This window comes from Cygnus olor, chromosome 1, assembly GCF_009769625.2.
Source record: "Cygnus olor isolate bCygOlo1 chromosome 1, bCygOlo1.pri.v2, whole genome shotgun sequence".
Lineage (NCBI taxonomy): Eukaryota > Metazoa > Chordata > Aves > Anseriformes > Anatidae > Cygnus > Cygnus olor.
In genome coordinates this window covers 93,210,234-93,231,115 of record NC_049169.1, presented here as the reverse complement: position 1 = coordinate 93,231,115, position 20,882 = coordinate 93,210,234, and the positions used below count along the sequence as shown (strand labels likewise).

Sequence of the window (20,882 nt, the reverse complement as noted above, 5' to 3'; positions counted from 1 at the left end):
TTATCCATCTAGTTAAGTGAGCACAAAGTTCATCTCTCTTTTTCATTTGCCTTCTCTTTTCCTTCATTATCTAAGAAAACAGTAAGATCACCAGCATTCCCCCTACTTGCTCTATTCACATCACTTACTTTATGCTTGCTGTCTTATTGACATTATGGCAAAAGCAGCGTTGGCCAGTTACATTTTTGTTGCATTCCTCTTTTAACACTCTGATGAAGAAATTTCGTGTAAGAACTAGATTCCTGTAAAATAATGCTTAAAACATCAACCTTGCACGTTGCCAAAGGTCAAAATGATCCAAACAAACTGTAATAAAGATTTCCCTGTTTTAGAACACAATGTTTCATTCCCTCTGCCTTCATCCAACAAACAGCTATCAAGATACGCACAGTTCTTGCTTTGAAATGACTAAGGCTTTTGTAAAAATAACTATTTTCTTCCTTCCCCAGTCAGCTTCATACCTGACTATCATAAAACATTGATTATATATGTAATGCAGGAGTATTCATAAAGACATGCAAAACCAGATGATAAAAATATATCAGCAGCAGCCTGCCTCAGCCATTGATTTGCAAGCCCAAAGCAAGTTTCAGTTATGACTCAATGGAGTTTGAACATTGGCAATGCATTTGGCTTTTAAGGCTTTTGCTTTATCACATAATTCAATATACATTTTGAACTTTAAGGTTGCTGGTGTTCACTGTTTTATATTCCATATACATTAGTTCCGAAAAAATCACTGTCCCAAAATACAGGCTCTTTTGTCTTTCCTGAGAGTTTCATTAAAATATCTGGACATTGCTAAACAATCACTTCAAAATTGAAAGACGATTATCACATCACCATACTGCAATTACATCTTACAAGCTATCTATACAGTTTCATGCAAAGCAAAAACTAAACAGAACATCTGAGGTTTCCGATTTTCAGAACACAAAGTTTTCTTTTTACAAACTTGTGTCATGGTATCATTGAGGTTGGAGGGGACCTCCTGAGATCATCTTCTCCAACTCTTACGTTCAAACAGGATGAGCTAAAGCAGTTTGCCCAGGACTGTGTCCAGACAGCTTTTGAATACCTCCAAAGATGGAGACTCCAAAACTTCCCTGGGAAACCAATTAAGGTGTTTGATCACCCTCACAGTACTAGAGTTTATTCTAGTGTACAGATGGAACTTCACGTGTTTTAATATGTGCCCATTGCCTCTTGTTGTGTCAATGGGCTCTAATGAGAGGAGTCTGGCTCCATTTTTTTCATTCCCTCCCATCAAGTAGTTATACACACTGGCAAGACTCCCCACTGAGCCTGCTCTGATCCAGGCTACAGTCACACTTGTGGATCAAATGCCTTGAACAAGCACACCACGTAAGAGACTGGAAGCACTGGAGTCGTCATCAGCTTCTAGATCAACCTGTAGGTATAATCTGCTCCTTAGTGTAAAGAGAAGTAAGACAGAAGACGATTTGGCATTCAAACAGTAACTGGATAGGACCCCTCCCTGTAAAGCGCTTTTGTTAAAGGCAATTTTAAAACATATAAACGTTCATCACAACATTGTGCAATGCTGCTGTCCAGACAAGAAGTCACATACGAGCTAAACAATTGCCTTTTTCATTTTTTTTTACTGAAAATTGAAAATAGCCTGCAACTCACAGGAGGTAAGATTACATGATATAATAGGCTCTTCTTGTCTCAGAGACCATATGACTTCCCATAATAATTGTGATATTGGTTATGTATTTTCTGTATTGATTACGTATTTTCTGTATTCCACTCCTAAAATCCAGTATGGAGTCATACGGCTAAGCAACCACTAGAAATACTCATATGAGGTTACAGAGACATGTGATTGTTATGTAGACTCCTCACAGAAATCTAAATGAAAGGAGAATTAAAAATAAATAAATTAAAAAGCTGTAACCATCTTGAGGAACTCTGACAGCAAAGAAGGCCAGAAGGGGATAATGGAATATTTGACAGAAAACGAGCAATTTATTTTCACACACCCACTGTATCAGCTGTTGTGCTGAAGGTCACTATTAAGAAAACCACTTGAAAACACTCGTTTTGTCATTGACTGAGATGATTCCAAGCTTTACAAGGTTTTCTCAATTTTAAAACTGGTATCCAGTAGCTCTCAAATCCACACCTTAAAAGAATCACTATGAAATAGTAAGTCATTAGGGGTTGTAAAAGAAGTAGTTATCTTAGGTAGTTTATGGAGAGACTCAACAATCCATAATTTTATAAGGCCAAATAACTCAACTATTCCAATATCAACACCTGCTTTTGTAGTCAGAAACTTGGAACTGCACAGAAAGACTAGCAGCTGTTCTAAGTAAGAAAAAGTTATGAACAGCAAACACCTCAGCAAATTCAGATTGGGAGTTGAAGGTCTCTGAAGAATTCTGAAAGTTCTGAAACCAGAATAAAGCCTTCTGTTTCTGTGTTAAACTATTCCAGAAATAGTAAGACTATCACAACCTCATTATTCCTTATCTAGCAACATGCTACTAAAAGAAGCAACACTTACGACCAAAACTCAAGAGCTCAGTTTCTCAAGATCTCAGATTATTTGTTTTATATTATCAGCAAAAATAATTTGATAACCCGTAAATGACATGCAGATTCCACTGCCTTTTTTGGAGAAAACAAGCTTCATAATTCTCAACAATGAATTACGCCAGAAAATCTGTTTCAAAGACTAAGTTTAATGTGTATTGATGTATGTACTCTAATTCCACTACCAATGACATTTCAGAATTCCTTTCATTCTCAGTGACAACAAACGATATCATAAGCGCTAACACCTGAGATTTTAATTAATAATGAATGTATCAAGCCAAAAGCAAGTAGAAGAAAGTGTTCTTGTGGAAATTCTTCAATATTCGAGGCTCTTAGTTATGTTCTACTCCACAGTTGGTGTAAATTAAATATGTGAGTATGACCAGGTAGGTCACTTATGTTGGTATAACTAAATACCTACCTACATCTAATTAGTACAAAAGGCTGGTATTAAATTGCACTAGTCCTGCTATGCTAATATTACACAAAGAACTGTCCCAGCTTAGCAAGCTCCTCAGTGTCATGCCAACTAATTCCTCCACCACAATATGAAAACACAGATATACAGCAGTGTGATTTGAGAGATCTTGCATAGTTTATACAATGCAAGACTGGTAAAATGAAGATAAATGAAGAGTTTTAGCATCTCTCTGAGATAATAATGCCAGGAACATAATCTGAGAACAGTTCTGGAATGAAACGATCTCGTATAAGAGGCAGGTTTCACCTGAACCTTAAAAGAATTGGGCTGGTGGCATATTAAAATCAAAAAGGTCACAAACAAGATTTTACATCAAAGAATGCAAGAAATCCAGCAGGTGCAGAAGATGACACAGAGTGTCAATGTTATTATAGATGAAGATGCAGAAGTTCTGTATCCTCAAAGCAATGGAGAACAAAACTGAAAGCCATTTCTATCCTCTGCTTGACTTACAGAAAGACATCTAAGCACAATATCAAGGGAAAACATTGGCACAAATACCAGTACATAAATAGTCTTTGTCTAAGAACAAAATATAACAGTAATCAGACTTCAGTTATTTCTGTTTGGACAAATATCCTAAATGTATGTAACACAGTAGCTATGTTTTTAGACCTTATCTGTGACTGTTTCATGGAACAACTGACTGTTAGGTTAGCCACAAGAGAAGGCAATGGGACTCCTGGACATGGGTTGCATGGAGGTTCTGATTTTAAAATTTACTTGTGAGCAGTTTCCTTGTAACAGCAACCATAACATACTATATTAAACACTCCTACAGCTTTGATAAAGGCTGAAAAGTACTTACCTGCATGTAAAGTGCAAATTACTTAAGCATACTATTCTGAAAAGCACAGGGTCCATACATACTGCCTGGAAAAAGAAAGCTTCATTCACAAACAATACAGTAAATAAAATTATTGAAAATAAGGGAAAATGTTACATAACACTGACATAGTGCCCTAATGATCAGTATAAATATAAAAAAAAATACAAAAATGTAACAGATTTAACTGTAAAAAACAACAACATCAAAACCACAGTTGGACAAATAGTTTGAAATGCAGCTAACACATGGAAGCAGAACTCATAATAAATCTTTCTTCAAATACATCAGGAGTAGGAAGCCTGCCAGAGATTATGTACGGCCAACTGATAAATGAGAAAAAGGAACACTTACAGAAGATACGCGCATCTGCAGCAAAGCTATATGACTTCTTGGTACTGGTTTTCACAGAGGCCTCTCCAACAGGAGTCCTTCTCTTAAAGGTTCGTTAAAAAAAAGTGACAAAATGAACTGTAACACAGTTCAGCAAAACCTAACTATTTTCACCCAAGAGTTCTGAAATGACTTAAGGATGAAAAGGCTAAACTATTAATCATTGTATGTAGCTAAAATTGGCTTGGTATCTGATAACCTGAATAAAAAATGTGACATCTGTTAAATAAATAAAAATAAAACCAACAAAAAACACGTATTCAGGAAAGCTGCAGGGAACTACAGGCCTGAAAGCTTGGATTCTGTAATAGAAAAATCACGAGGAAGTGTAAAAAAGCATGGACAAGGCATTACTATGATATCTGTAAGGTTTTGAAGAAGCTGACTTGTAGATAACAATGTTGTTAATTTATATGTTTATTTTGAGAAGTCTTTCACCAAATCCTCCGTTAAATCTGTTAAGGAACCTCAGAAAACATGGTGAAAGACAACAGGTCCCTGAAGAGATAACTAAGAGACAAGAATCAAAAAGATGCATTTGTAATCCTCTTTCTGAACAGTCGTATTTTTCCCAGATGACTCTAAACCAAGCAAGTTTGAAAGGACAGGCAAGGACAGAAAAACTGGGTAACAGTCAAGGGTTCAGTGTCAGAGGCAATGCTTGAATTCAAAAGACAGTGAAGCAATTTTTCCCTGTAAGAATTAACATAGTGGACAACTGGTACACATGGGACAAAAGAAATGCACACGTTTTAAATACACTGGAACAATATATATAGCATGGAAAATAGAGAAGAAGCATGAGAATAAGAATCAGCAACTGGAATAGATGCTGGCTTTTAAGAACAGATCATCACTTTGAAATATCTCAGCTTCTTCATTCGTGAGATTGAATGACTAATTAAAATTTTCTACTTGTAAGCATTCTTGATATTTCTTTCCAAACAGTTGGATTGGAAAGTGACAACAGGGATTGACTTTTACCATCTCTTTCCAAAATCCTACCTTAGCTTCTTCAGGAAAGAATCTTTTCAAGGAAGAGAAAAGATTACTGATGAGAGTACTTGACAAAACAACATCTAGGTCTGGAAGTCCCTCTGAGAAAAAAAAATATCACAAGTTTGAATTAAGTATGCTTCTCGTAGTCACTACCAGGGACAAGAAACTGGTTGGGACCCCTGTTCCAACCTAGTACAGATTATGCTCTTCGCATTCTTTCCACCCAAGTGGAAATTAATCTACTTAGCATACATACAAGTCTGATGAGTTTACAAAGCTTAAAAAAAAAAAAAAAAAGAGAGTAATGAAAGACATGCTACTAGTAAAATGAGGCAAGTATCTCTATCAGGAATACCACTATAACAAATCAAACTTTACTCATTCATAGAATCATAAATTTGGCTGAGAATTAAAAGTATATCAAACTGATGTTTAACTGAAAAGTTCCAAATTCTCATTAAGTGTCATTAACATGACTTTCCAGCTACACCCCCTTCTGAGATTTCACAATAACTGATGAGTTAAAAAAAAACTTTTTATGTCATTACATCACCATTTGCATGTATAAATCTATTTTTACATAGTTTTCAGCTTTAGTTTTGCAAAGACATTAATTTACAATCTTTTCTCACCTTGGTATCTGCTTATTTTCACATAATTTACCTATTGTCAGACTACGAAACAACTTTAGTAGTAAACTGCAAGTGGAAAATGGCATACATGACAAGTAAATGGCCAAATTCCCTTTTGAACAAACTTCAACTAAACTAAATTCACCGTTCAATGCTAGTTTTTCCTTAAGTACATGGCTCACTTTTAAGCCAGGAATAAAACCACATTGGGAATATGAGTATTTTATCGATCTTAAACACTTGGTAACAGAGGTTAAAAAAAAAATCTCAAACAGTACAATAGCAATGGATTCAATTTAACAAAAAAGAGAGCACTAGCAGACACAGTATCATGATTACATCTGACATAAGACATAAAAAATGTAGAAAATGAACATATATTTAATCAGAAAAATCCACATATTTGATTTTTTTTTATTACATAAATATAAAAATTTGACACATGAAGCTCCAAGCAGTCTATGCTTCCCCCTTCAATCTTTTCTAGTCTATTGTGAAATATCAGATCCTATATTATGGTTACCTCTTCAGACAAAACATCCCGATGTTCATCATCCGTGAACTTTCTCTTTTGAAGATGTTATTCTTGTGACTAGCAGAATCAAATATGAGGGAGGCAAAAGGTTTACATATCCCCAAGGGAGAGGCTCAACTCAGCTTTTCAAGCTTTCCTAACCTTAGTCAGCAGGCTTGTGTGATAAACCCACATACCCAGTAATTTCTTGAAATAATTCTCAAGGGAAAAATGGGAGGGAAGGGAAAAATAAAATAAATCAGCCAAGCACTGAGCACTTGACTCACGTCTAGGTTGACACTGTATATTTTACCAGATTCCAATAATAGCTACATCATGTCTTTATACGAAATACAACATAGCCCAGCTAGCAGCAAAAACACGGAGATTCTAAGAGAATATACATTTCTCAGACAAACAGGTAACTAGGCAAGGATTTTATCACATAAAAACCTAAATGAATTAGTATTAGCTTGCAAAGTCAAGAAATCAGAAGTTAGTAACAGCAAGGGTCACACACACCCTTAATCTATTGTGATCAAATACTACTAAGCCAAATTCCCACAGGAAACCTGCCTCATTCACTGTACAGGATAGTTTGTGCTCTTTGAATAGAGTAGTTGAATAACGTGGTGAGAAAACAGAACACATGGCAATGAATCCTGAAAATCTCAAGACACAGGAAGTTATATACGACAGGAGAATTAGGAAACTGGAAAAGAGCTTGGAAAAAAAAACTATTTTTGATATGATGGTATAAGCAATATATATATAGAGCTACTTTTAATGTTAAATTTCAAGCAATATTTGAATAAAAGGGTGGATTTGAAAAACAAAGTGAACCTTTGATACATCCGTATGCTGTAGCCTGACAGTTTGGTCCCAGAAACAGTTGCCTTCTCTTGAAAATGGAGAGAAGCCATCCATGGACAGACAGAAAGACTTTTTTCAGCTACATATCCTTACATCCTTTTCTCATTTAGTGTAAGAAAATACTTGCGGCTAGGCTGTTAGAACAAGTTCAATCATCACCTCAAAACCATCAATTTATTAATGCAAAATGAAATTAATATGATTTTGAGATTGATGTTTACCCTATCTTTGTCTAAAGAACTAGACATTTGTCAAAATAAACTGCTAGGCTGTACCTTCTGATTCAAATAAAATATATATATATATTTTATAAACAAGCTGAAAAGAAAAATAATGCATGCTAACAACTTTTGAGACATTATAGGACATGTAGCAGTTTCCTAAATATTTTTACTAAAATCTCTACAGAGCCATCAGAAGTTTTGCTTCTTGTCCAGTTGTCAGAGGGAGAACCTGTCCTGTAAAACGCTGTGCTAGACACACTAGTGTGATGCCATTTCTTTGAGGCATAGTATTAACAATTGTTTAAGAATTCACTAATAGATATTCTGGTATGTTTTACATTAGAAAATTTCACCAGTCCAACAAGAGAATTATTTTGTCAGACTGCTAGTAAATGCCATTGCCTCAGTTTTGATCATAGATGATTAAGCTGCAAGTATTTTTTATTGCCTTAGGCTAAAGTCATTTGGCATTGTAACAGTAAAAGCTAGGGAATTTTAGCTTACTAGAAGATTTGCTGGTAATTCTATTTTTCATGAACGTGTTTACAGCTAACCATCAGGCTTTAAGCTGCTTGCACAATCCTTTAACCTGTGCCTTACTCATGCACAATGCCACATGATACAAAAGATTTAGAATCATCACCGTCATAAAGCAGCAAGAAGACGGTTGCCAAACCTAAGCAAGGGGCAGCAGAAATAAAATTCATTAAATTTCAAGGAAAAAAGGCATTTGTGCATGTTGTCTCAAATGAATGACTAGAAACTCCTCTGACAAAAAAAAACTACAAGTTGAGTTGAAAAAGCCTCTGCATTGTGACTGAGACAGATTCTGCCTGTCCCCACAGCCGCCACTACCACCAAGCAGATACCTCTGGTGCTTCTTCCACTTCTGCAGGTGAACCAAACCAGATGAAAACCAGAGAAGAACACTGGACAGCCTTCCTAAAGGAAGCAACAAAAAGAATGTATTAGTTGGAAAGCCTGGCCACCCTGATTTTCTTGAAAGGTGCAGACCGTTCACTGATACACTTCAAAGCTCAAACATCAAGATGATATTCATTAAAGAAACTGAAATTCTGCTGAAACTCGACAGGAGAGCAGAGGATGAAAAAAAGAAAATTCCCTTTGTTTGCTGACATTATTGCTTTATTATCTGACTGGCCTGTCACCAAAATCTTGTTTAGTCTAGCATTAAGTTTATCTTCTTCCCACTGAACAGGACCTGGTACTCAAGCAGTCGACCCAGATGCAATCTAAAAATAGTATCTACTCTCAGGCATAAAGCTTAGAGAAAAAATGTGTGTTGCAGTGGAGAAGAAGCAAACACCTCAAAAAATCACATCTGAATAATGTTCAAATAGCTTCACACATATTAAAGGAAATTATATTCTTGGTCAAGCCTACAAAAAGCTGCACTCCTTATTGAAATTGATAAAGAAAATGCTGAAAATGAATTAATCTTTGACAAGGGCCTACATTTTCACTGACATTTTGGAAGACTGTAATTCTGCTACAGCACCTTAGCCAGTGCAAAGATTTGCCCAGAGAACAGTAACATACCAGCAAAATAACAAAGATGAAGATAATGACCTTAAATAAAGGTGATCACTAAGCCAAATATTTCTGTCTTGGGAACGTGGGCTCCTTTTGGGTAAGTGCAGATAGACAAGAGTATTGGTTCTTCCTAAACTGAGAAATGTAGCAAAATTTAGGTTAGGGATCTGTTGATTTGCACTTTATGATGATTTTCAAGTTGCAAAAAGACAGCAATTCCACATCTTTCATAATTCTCAAGACATATGGCAGAAGTGAAAGAACTTACAATAAATACACAATTATTCCCATCTTTTTACATACTTTTATGGGGGAAATTGAAATTTTGCTTTGGGAAACTTGCTAGTGTGGCTCATCTAAATTAAAAGGGCATGATATTAGAAAAAGTGTGTTAGAAGTCCACAACTATGTGCATCATTAATTCAAAACAAAACGTTATTTGTTCTGCCAGTTGCAGAGGTATTATCAGTTGCAAAAATCAGTATTGTTTCCATGCTGTAATGACATCTGTATCCTAGAGAGGACTGGACTCAGCAGTTTTATCTGCAATAACTCTGTGTAATAAACTACACGTATATAACAACAATTTGATTATGAGGATTATTGCTTAAACTCTTCTGTTTATTTCATTTGAATTATTAGCGCTAATCATATCCAGCCATGTGTGGCTATTCTCTCTTTGCACACACTTTGCAGGATCTGAGCTGTTTTTCCTCATTTACCTACAAATCACAGTGCCGTGTGCCCGAGTTTTTCATGCCAGCACTGTTAGCAGAGAGCCAAATCTCCATTAATATTTCCTTTCAATGCCCGCAGCATCGTTCAGCCCTGAACTAAGAGTCAATAGCTAGAGTAATCCCACAATTCAGAGGCTGAAACACTGACAGCATAATTCCATTGCTATACAACTTCCACATGGGGAAGGAAAGAAACTTTTGGCATAGACAGCGTACTTTCCAGAGTAAAAGTTTCATCATTTACTTCTCCCCTTTCAATTCTGGGCAGAGTTACCAAGCCTGCTATGCTTGGACAACTGCCTGGTGGTTTACTCAGCCTGAGGTAAGCAGGGGGTGCTTCAAAGCTCATCCAGATCCACTTGTGATACCATAGTGATAGTTTATTTTCTACATAAAGCACCATTGCCTATTTCTGCAGTTGATTCTTTGAGGATTTTATACTCACTGAATCTCTGTCTTCCTCCAGGAGGTCGACTAGAGGAGAAAATACAAAAACCTTTTTTTTTCTGCTGTGGCAGAGACTCAGACACACAATATTTGGCATGGTTATACTTCCAAAAAATCCCTGTGTGGATATAGCTTTTACTGGCAAAAGAATACTAGTTAATGTCACATTTTGCTGAATTAGGCTGAGCAGTTTTTCAATGATTTATGCTTTTTCCATTGCTACAAGGTTTCAGCAGTCCAACAATTTTCCTAACCCAACTGTCCTTAAAATAAATATGCCCTTCAGCAGCAGAAAACAAGCCTGAAGTCAGGCCCAGATCCAGGGTAAAATTTACACCATTTAAAGTCACTTCCTTCAAGAGATGGCAGGACAGAGGGTGTCCTCATTTAACACAATATGCCTATATCTCCATTTCTGTTTTCAAGCTTTGTGTTGGAATTATTTTATCTGGGGAAATACAGTAATGATTTCCTCACATAATGTAAGTATTTCCACATTATAAGCCTTTTCACACAGAAACTTCCTGAATATTTTAAGTGGCTGAGAGTTACCAAATTCCAGAAGAAACAAGATGGCTCCCTCCTTGTCTCTCCCAGTACATTTTTCAAGGAAAAACACAGGTGCAAAACTGTCAATAGTCTTTTGCCTTCAGGCTAAATGGCAGTGAGTGCTAAAAGCAAGCAGAATGCATACAAATAGCTTGCATTTTTGTCTGACTTCATACTGTCTAAGACTTTAACCAATACATTAAAAAAAAAAAAAAGAAGAAAAGGACTTTCATTTAGAGGTATTTCTTTCTACAGAGAAGGAGCAAAGATGGTGAGGATGAGCAGCACTCGTGTTATTCTTCTCTCTCTGATGTAGAGAGGACTTGAAGCAACTACAGACTCCCACTTAGAACTTCTGAGTATTCTGTATATGCGTACACTTTCATATGCACAAAAGCTAGTAACACGTTTAAACTGCTTACAACAAGGAAAAGCAATTGACAGCTGTGCAAGGAGTTAACTTTGGATAGACAAAGCCTCTTTAAGTCTTCTGTGAACTACAGTGAAATCTTCTAGCCATAGAGCAGTAAAATACAATTGTCGGTCTTGAGAGAATAAAAAATCATAAACAATATTACTTGTCAATTCTGAACATTCATTTGCATTAATTAATCATAGAATGGCTTGGGTGGAAGGAACCTTAAAGATCCTCTAACTCCAACCCCCCTGCCATAGGCAGGGATGCCACCCACTAGACCTAGTTATTAAGGTACTAAAAGTATACAGGCTGAATATGAAGTAGCCATCCTTCAGCACCTATTATACGCAAGCTACTCCAAAAACCAACTAAAATTCTAAGAACCAAAGGAATGAATTGAAACTGTAATGCAGATTACTGGGTAATATCATAATAGGTTTGGGAATTAAAAGCTCTGCTGCTCACAAAGCAGCTGAAACTGTCCTGAGACGAGCCATTTCAAAGTTACCAGAACAGACAAAGTGTTAACCTGATCAATGACAGAAATCGGTGGTGATGGCTAGCACAGCTGAAACACAATTAATGACAACACAGAATTTATATTCTTAAACTCTGTCCTGATCAAGAGTGTTTTTGAAAACCCTCTTCCTGGCCTTCTGTTGTGAAGAACAGGGTGGCGGTGATGGAGAAATTACCAATTCCAAGCAATTTCTTTATTCACGCTATAGCTTGAATCATCCACTGACAATATGAAATAATAAACAGTTATTGGTCAGTCTACGCATCGTTACTGGAAAAGCATCTCAAAGAAGTCAGAAGTGTGGCCTGTATCTCACCTACCTAGACAGCCAAGGAGAGGGCACATCACCTAGCAAAACACTGAGCTTGACACACACTAACCAAATCCTTGGCATAAACTTTTGGGCTTCATTTCTTCCCCAAACCACAGAAACACCGAGCACCAGCCCTTCCAAAATTAAATTGAATGTATTGTAAGAAATGCCATTCACATTTTTCTTTAAATCTGATCACACAAACCCAGCTGAGAACAATATCCCCATCATCTCTCCTGGCCACGACCTGCACTAACTCTGCAGTCAGTACTCTACAGCCCGCCTTACCCTGGTTCGTTGTCAGCACAAAACACAGTCTAACACAGGGCTGCTACTACAAATGGAAAATCTCCAATTCCCAGGGGCACGTGCAATGTGTGGCTCAGGTCACACCCTTACTGACATAGTACACTGTGTTCAAAGGCTCACAGTTTCTTCAAACACCACTTCCCCTCAAAGCATGCCAAAATACCAATCCCAAAAAGGCACCACCCACATGAACTTTTAAAGTGTTTTAAAAAGAGCATATTTACTGCTAAACCATTGTCTTGCCTATTTCTAAATGACTGCAAAAAAATACTGAATTAAACGAGAACGCAACATGCATGACAGAAGGGAATTACACTAACTGGATTACAAATTTAAATGCATAAAGTGAAACTGAACACCAGTAATATCAAACCAAAATATTCAATACCTCAAAACCTACTTTCAGCTATTCAGAGGATTGTTATTTGTAAGAGTCTGTCCATCTTTCTTTCAAGTTAAATATCCAGATATCTGTCTCTTCAAGGAGCCTAAGGAAACTAGAAGCATCTTCCTGCAAATAAAAAAAAAATAAAAAGGCAATAAATAATATCAATGCATTTTTTATAACAGAAGGAAGTCATTAATTTACCATATGCATCTACCTGTGCTTCAGCTTGAAGCTTAAAATACACCAATTAGTTTGGAATAAAAAGACAAAAAGCAGTGCAGCAAGTGTTTTGATGACTTAACTATGCCAATCAGCAAAAATGAGGGTTGAATGAGTAATCAAAATAATTAGGAAAGAAACAGACAGAAAAGCAAAGAATAACATAAATATATCATGTATAAAACCAGGGCTTAACAACACAACTCTTCTCAGTTCACATCATTATTCCACATCCCCAGCTCAAAAAGGAGATGGCAGAACTGAAAAGGTAAAGAAAAAGCAACAGTGACTAAGGTACAAAGCGAATTCTACACGAGGGATGATTAAAAAAATTAAGACTTTTCAGCCAAGAAAACAGATGCTGAAAGTTAATACACTAAAGATATATAAATCACTATGGAATTGAAAAGACAAATAGGAAGCAATTATTTGCTGTCTGTCCAAACACAAAGCCAGGAAGTGTTAAACTAAATTAACACGGGCAGAAACAGAGCAAACCAATCGTTTCCTTTTTCTCCTAAAGCACTTTAAAAAAACTGTAGAACTTTAAGACGTAGGATGCACACAGCTTTTTCTCACTTCTGCTCCTTCCTTCTCACACTTGTCCTCTGCTCCAGCATGAGTTCTCCATGGTCTACAGGTCTTCAGAAGAAAAGTGCTCTGGGATGAGCCTCTCCACAGGTAGCGGTTCCTTCAGCTATGTTTACCTGCTCCAGCATGAGTCCTCTACGGGCTGCAAGGAATATCTGCTCCACAACAGACCACCTCCTCCCCCCTATTTTTTGACCTTGGAGTTCCCTCTGTCATTTAGCACTTTTTAAAAATGTATTATTATTATTCTCATATTTTTTTTATGTGTTAAATAAAAAAAAATACAGGAGAAAAAAAAAAGAAAATAGTAGGTAAGGGTACATATAGTCACAGTTTTAACAGATCCTAAATGAATGCCTGCAGCAAGAACTGGAAAAGAAACACAGCCAGCATACAGAAAGTATAATTGTGAGACACAAAAATGCAAGCTTGAAAATATAAGCAAAAGAGGGGGACTGTTTTCTAACTTGTAGAACTACACAAGATGGATTTTTATTTTTGTCTTTTGGGTGTGGGAGGGGGTAATCTAATCCAAAGAAAGCTGGAAAGAAAGTCTGAGTGTGTATCACCTATCTGAACTAGAAAACCACAAAACTACCATTTCAGGCAGCAGACATATTGATGTTATCAGTGTAATTTTCATTAGAGCACTTAAAAATATTAAATATTTCTGTGTAATATACCCATGCATCATTTTGAATTATTCCTTACTTTGTGACGTTTAATTCATCTATGGCATTCTTTCCTAAAAGTGGTTTCAGTTTTAACAAATGCACATTTTTAATAGAAAGGGGAATTTTTAAATATTCCTGAGAAAGCCTGGATAAAAGGTTAAAGCATTACATATCAAAAAGGGATAGTAAAAAGCAGCTTTAATAAAAGCAGTACTTTCCGCAGGAGACTCACAGAAAAGCACTGATGGAGGCTTAAATATAATACAGAGCCTACTGTTACTTGCATATGAAGGTCTTCAGAGAAGGTGAGCACAAACACAGCAGGGTAAATTCTTTGATCACAAAATGGAAAAGCAAATTATTACATAGAAAGGAAAACAAACTGTCCCAATACCAAAGGAGCACAGTGTTTCACCTTTGTTGCTTATGAATTCAACATGCTTGTTACAAATGGAAGAGAATTTCAGAAGACACGTCAAAATTTCTTTCTTACATTCATTAGCAAGACCTTATTTGAGTCTAGTGACAAGAATACTCGCCAAAAGGGGATCACAAATGGAAGTAATTTTGAAGCAGACAGATTATGAGTTCAGCAAAAATATCTCACTTTATTATTGGACTTTAACTCGGTCATCACTCATGAAGTTAGTAGTTGAAGGCTGCTCATCTACGGAGCAATAAGATTTAAATAAGAGTAGAACAAAAACTCCAAAGCTGCCTATCACCATCTCACATAGTACGTCCTGTCGGACAGAATGTGATTCTAGAGAGAAACACACAGGCAACCAGGACAGAATTACTAACTAGCAGGTGCCACTTACATAACTTCAGATTGATCAAACTGTCAAGAACAAATCAATTCTGTATGTAAAATACAGCTAAATATTGTTTACTATTCATACCTTACATTTTTACAGCCTATTTTAAGACATAACTATTCTTACAAGAAACTCACAGACGGATCGTTGCCTCCAAAACTGTTTTTAACCAAATTTTCCCCGCCCTACACACAGGTTCCCTATACAGCTCAGTCTTACGACCTTTCACTCTTACTGAGCATCAAAAATGGCAAGGTTACTGACATCTACCAGCTTGTGTTTCAGTGTTACAGAAACTGCAGCTTTGGGGTTACTATGAGTGAATAATCTGTGCAATTGTTTTATTACACAAAGCATCTGTCAATTCCAAAACAGGATCAAAGCACTTTAATAGGTTAATTTGTAGTGGCTGGCCTTCTGCCACATTATGAATATCTCTGTTTCCATTGATGCCAGAACAAAACCATAAAGCCAACATAAAACTGGCAACATATCCTCTGACATACAAAATGGAAATACATTTGCATAGCCAAAACAAAGGGTTATTATAACCCTAAAAATGGAAATATGCTAAACAGGATTTAATCAGTATTAACTTGCTTTAAAAGTAGGCAGACACACAGTAGTATAGCATAGCTATGTAAGTCATGGTCCATGTATTTTTACATTTGCTCTAGGCCAAATTAGTACAGCTGAGGCCTATGGTAGTGGCATTGGGTATTACTTACTGTGGAATCCTATGCACTTGTTATGTATCTGGAAGATCCCACAGAACACTGTCGATCTTATGGGCGTGTTCCATCTCAGAAAGATCATGCTAATCATTCTGCCTAAGCTGGAAAACAACTCCAAGCAAGTTGATCTCTAATGATGCAAAACTGAAAATTAAGGGAAATAAATAAATAAATGAAATCTCAAGCAGGTGGGAAAAAGCAATCAAAAAAGATAAGAGAATAGCATCTGAAAAGGAAGAGTGCTCAGGTGTATAAGAGAAGGGTCACAGCAGAGAAATTTTGGCTATGGAAAAATGATGACTCCAAAGCAGAATATACACACGTTAACTAGGGAAGTGTGAAAGGCCAGAGAACCCTTTCCAGCCGACACGATCACAAAGGGCCAGACAGCAGGTAAGCCTCTAACGACAGATACTAATAAACCAGAAACAAGGATCTGCTAGCAACTACTCTGCCTTTGTTTGTCATTTGCCAACCTCCAAAGTCTCCCCAAAATATATGCATATGCTCAGTGCTAATTAAAATACTCAAACGACTTCAAAGGCTTTTCTCCTTTCTGCTTCCTCAAAACCTCCTCAAAATGCACCACTGCTTGGATCCTGGAAACTACTCCAGATCACTGTCTCTAAAACCATGGATTAGAAACCCATTCTCAGAAAAAAAAAGACAGACTGCAGAGTCAAGGGAAGAAACACACTCCACACACACACACACACACCCCTTCCCGGCCCCACCCACCCCCCCCCCCCCCCCCCAAAAAAAAAATAAAAGGCCAAAAAAAGTGAACACATTAGAGAACCATGGGGCCATTCACAAACTAGAGAGAAGGAGACCTCACAGCAATCTAATAAAAAAGAGAGAACAGGAAATGACAACAGTGCATGACTGTAAACAGATTTTAAATGGAAAATCACCTCTGCTTACTTTTATTTAAACAGGATTGCTTTAAATAATTAAAAAAAAAAAAAAGGAAAAAGAAAAACATACTTTACCTCTCCCCACACGTAATATTCAGCAAAATAATACTGTCAAAATTATTTTTAGGAACTAATCATTAAACCAATTTTGCACCTGAAAAACCCTGCCATGTAGATAGGATTTAACAGTACAATTGGAGCCCTCTTACAGCAGCGGTCAAGTTGCATGGTGGATCCTTGCAATACATACTTGTAAGTACTCGCAGAGATTAACTGAGTACATGATTTTGTGGATGAATTTTGCACTTAAAAGTGATGTTTTTATACACTCACATAAATAATCCTAACAACCTAGTAACCATATTGCGTCTAACGTAGAAGGTGGTTGATATCCACAACAAAATGTAACCTGCAGCCCCCCGTTTCTTTCTTAGCATCTGGCAGTCAGATGCTAAGCTCAGAGATGAATGCAAACAAGAAACCAGTGAAACACTGTGAAACAAATCTATTTTAATAAAACATCCATAATTGAGGAGTCTGGAGACTTTTTGAAGCTGACACCAGGAGCAAAGACCCAAAAGACAAGTTCCCAGAGGACTCCAAAGTTGTGTAATAGAGTAAGCTATGTCAGGCAGAGTCAGACTAGCTGTGGTTTATGGCCACGACATTTTAAAAGGAGATGAATTTTTGAAGACCTAGGCCATAAAAAGGAAATATATATACTTAACTACTGCAAAAGCCCTGGAGCTTTTGGTCATTAACCTCAAAGTAGTCTAACTGCAAAGAATATTTACTACTGCTAAAAACATCCACTGCATTTTTTCCCTCATCAGAGGTACCCATATATATTCAATCTAAGCACATTAATCAATACCAACCTTTATTTCACAACATCTAAGCCCAAAATGTTCTAAATAATATTGTTTCTAGTAAGAAACAATGCTTATAAACATGCCAAATGGTCTTAACACAGTGGAAAGCATTGTCCAAAAAGGAAAATCTAAAACTGAAACATGTAATCACAGGAAAACAGAAGGCTTGACTCAGAGAAGAAGAAAAAAAAAAGAAAAAAACAAATCATTCTCGAGAAAAACAGACAATAATAAAAACGATGATCCAAAAAGTTTCAGACTGATAAACAATACAAACGTGAAATTCAACATCATGCCAAAATAATTAGCATGTACTGTTTCAATCATATAAGGAGAACACATCCGTCCACTTCTCTTTAAAAATATTAAGAGAAAAACTTTACTTAGTCAAACAGAATATCAACACAATGGGAATTCCCTGGGAAAAATGTAATCAAAATTTTCTTTTCCATCAGTCTGTCATGCATGAATGTTTTCAATGAACGGTACAACTAGATATCAATAATAAGCAGCTTAACATTGTCTGGAACTACAGACATCATCATTCTTATTATTACATGTTTTTTGCATGATGTGATCTGTAAGAAGGAATAATGCTGCTTAGAAAATATGACTGTTCACAGTAAAATATTTGGATTTCGTCAAAAGTAGAATCTTAATTCAGGGTCTCTTGATTTCTACAAAAAAGACAGATTATTATTACTCTACCCTGCAGTATCCCTTTTTTTTTTTTTTGGGGGGGGGAGGGTAGTTGAATACTGTACTCTCAACTCACTGCAATGTAGTGTGTGATTTTTTAAAATAGATACCTGAGTCCTATGCATATTAAAAGTACTTGTTCCCAAATTTAAATGTATTCTTCCAAAGCAAAGAAAACAACAACAAAAACATGGAACACTTCACCACAAGTACATGTAACACATATTTGCCTGATGACACAAAGAAATCAGTTTTACAAATGAAGCACCTTATCTCCCACTGCCACTGTTCTAGCAACAACATAGCCTGTACCTTTCACACAGGAAATGGATTCTAAGCTGGATCTTTGTGATGAAAAGCTTCTTTATATGTTATGATAACAGCATCCCAGCCCTGAAATTATGAAAACAAAATCCTCGTTTTAGACTGAAACGCTGAAACAGCATCCTGAATACAACTGCAAATTTACATATAATGTCCTGAACATCTAATGCCAACTGCTCGTTTGTCTAATGCCAACAGCCTTCCCTGTTTCTAACAGAGAACTTTAATCAAACAAAATGATCTAGCAACAAAAACTCTGGCACTAATTCTAAAAATACATTAGCAAAGAAGTTGTGGTTTCTTTCTTGGAATTGAATTGTACCACAGATTAATAGAGATTGTTGGATTCTTAAAGTATCCCTTAAAGATTCCTCCAGAATTCAACAGTAAATCTGAAAAACAAATGACAGTAAAAAGAACAAGAAAAACAGGGCTTTCACCTATTTGCTATGCTCAAACATATTATTTGTAAATTCACAGAACCAAACATTTACGCGGACTACATTCTTTCTTTCCACCATCCTAGTAACACACGTCTATATGGGTTAAAATATATATGTATATATATATATATATATATTTTGTTTGTTTTGTTTTATCTAAAAAGACGCTTTCAGAAATTCCAAAAGATGGGTTGATACAAATAGTCTTCTGTAGCTTTCAAGATATAAAATGAGGGACTGCAACCAATCCAAAACTAACACAGCCACTTAAGTGTATTCTCTTTCAAAATCCTTTACGAAATGAATATGTTTTTCAGTCATGTTTATTAATGGGCATGATTAGTCTTGCTAAAATGACTTGCTATTTTAGTCTAACAACTAAAACCAATCGGTCTGCCTGACAAACTCCAGAACAGCTCATGACACCCTCCTCCAACTCTGGGGCGGTGCAGGGGGAGAAGAACGCACGTGTCTTCCCATTTCACAACTGCGATTCACCTGCTCAGCAGCACTGGATGCTACCCTGATCAGCACAAAGCCAAACAGATTTCCTATCGGAGAGGAGAAAAAAAGATGGTCCCTATCACTCGTCATGATGTTCTGCCAGTGTTGGTAACTGAGTTCACTTCTAAATTTAAACTCACTTATTATACAGACTAATTATTTCACTTTGTCTGCAGAAACATACCCAATACCTATATAATTTTTCTACGTGTAATTAACTAAGTCTATAGACAAAGTCAATAAACCTTATACTTACTTGATTAAGGGTTTCACCTATCTCATCAGAGGGGTAAAATACCTTGTTTGAGTCACATCACCCTGCAGGAAAATAGAAGTGAAACATTTAAACTTTTTTTTCTTTTTTCTTTTGGACAGCAGTCCAGATAGATAGAGTTTTAGAACAACCAAAAAAACTGTGCCAAAACTGAGCCTCTAGGCTTTCCAAAGCAATCTTTTTGCATAAATTCCCATCCAAAATCAAATCAATCACAATTTATACATCTGTCTCAATTCAGATTTAAAATAATTATCAAAATACAGAAATTGTGGGTTTTGATCCACTTGATGGACAATACAAAACAAAAAACAATGGAATAGCTAGCTAAACTACAGATTCACCAAGAACAACCCTGATTCAGTCCTTGGCAATGTACTTCATTTAAAAGGTCTGTTGAATTCATGTTACACAGAACTGTCAGATTACTGGTAGAATCCATGAAAGTACATGGATTTGCTTCTTTTTCCAGTAATATGTTTTGCTGAATATGACATTTGCGAGGAAATACATGTGCATAAGCTACAGATGAGAAAACACAGCAGAGAAGCTTACACAGGAAGGACAAATAGTGTTAGTACAAGTTCTTCCATGATGTCTCCTCATAGCAGTACCTGTTCTCCAGGCAAGCCAAGTTTAATGCCCAAACCAATTTAGCTTTTGACTTCTTAGCAAAAGCTGCCAACAAAGATACCGGCACCAATAACAGTGGTTATTTGCGCAGTTTGGAAAGCAACCCACCGTGAGCAGAACTGATGCAAACAGACACTACACAGACTGCGAAACAACACTCAGTAGGCACTTTTAGGCATAAACTGGTATTTACACAAGGCTACGTATGTGGTAAGAGCTACCACAAGTCTGAATGGGATTTCAACACTCCAAGGTGCAGTAAAACAAACATTATAGTTTAAGGAAGTTCACCAGATATAATGCAGTAACTAAGAATAGTCCACTCTTTAATTTAGAACTTTAATTGTATACAAATTTCCATATTCTCCAATAAATGTACTCCCCTTATTTATTAATCACATCTCCTTGACTCTCATTAAAATAGTTAGAATTCTCAAT

At 36.4% G+C, this 20,882-nt stretch overlaps 1 long non-coding RNA gene across 1 annotated transcript; it reads right to left on the bottom strand.

Annotated features, from left to right (window-relative positions):
* Positions 1-12,741: 12,741 nt before the first annotated feature.
* Positions 12,742-19,867, bottom strand: LOC121063068. The gene is made up of 4 exons (XR_005815839.1): positions 19,794-19,867; positions 18,579-18,659; positions 15,773-15,922; positions 12,742-12,865 (listed from the first exon to the last, which is right to left on the bottom strand). It is a non-coding gene; the product is annotated as an uncharacterized LOC121063068 (long non-coding RNA).
* Between the last annotated feature and the right edge of the window lie 1,015 nt (positions 19,868-20,882).